Raw genomic sequence first — 868 nt, 5'->3', positions numbered from 1 at the left:
TCAATCTCATTAACTCCTTTCTTCTGACTAGTCCCATTGTTCACAGGATTCCTTTCAGAAGTGTACATGAATTGGTTATTTGCAACCATTTCAATCAGCTCTTGAGCTTCTTTAGGCGTCTTCTTCAGATGAAGAGATCCTCCAGCAGAGCTATCCAAAGACATCTTGGATAGTTCAGAGAGACCATAGAAAATACCTATGATACTCCATTCAGAAAGCATGTCAGTGGGACACTTTCTGATTAACTGTTTGTATCTTTCCCAAGCTTCATAGAGGGATTCTCCTTCCTTCTGTCTGAAGGTTTGGACTTCCACTCTAAGCTTACTCAATTTTTGAGGTGGAAAGAACTTTGCCAAGAAGGCATTGACTAGCTTTTCCCAAGAGTGAGGATCTTCCAATGGAAGTCCATGGAACTTGCAATTCTGTTGCATTAGAGAAACTAATTGAGGCTTAAGCTCAAAGTTGTTTGCTCCAATGGCAGGGATATAGATGCTTCTCCTATAGAAATTGGGAGTAGGTGCAGTAAAGTCACCCAGCACCTTCCTTGCATTGTTGGCATTGTTGTTGTTTTCGGCTGCCATGGGTTCTTCTTCTTTGAAGAATTCGGTTAGGTCCTCTACAAAGAGTTGTGCCTTAGCTTCTCTTAGCTTTCGCTTCAAGGTCCTTTCAGGTTCAGGATCAGCCTCAACAAGAATGCTTTTGTCTTTGCTCCTGCTCATAAGAAAGAGAAGAAAACAAGAAAATATGGAATCCTCTATGTCTCAGTATAGAGATTCCTTGAGGTGTGAGAGGAAAAGAAAATGGAAGGCAGAAGTAGAAAATTCGAACTTGTCAAAGAAGATGGAGTTCGAATTTTGCATCAAGGAAT

This window comes from Arachis duranensis, chromosome 2 (assembly GCF_000817695.3).
Source record: "Arachis duranensis cultivar V14167 chromosome 2, aradu.V14167.gnm2.J7QH, whole genome shotgun sequence".
Lineage (NCBI taxonomy): Eukaryota > Viridiplantae > Streptophyta > Magnoliopsida > Fabales > Fabaceae > Arachis > Arachis duranensis.
This window is presented reverse-complemented; position numbering follows the sequence as displayed.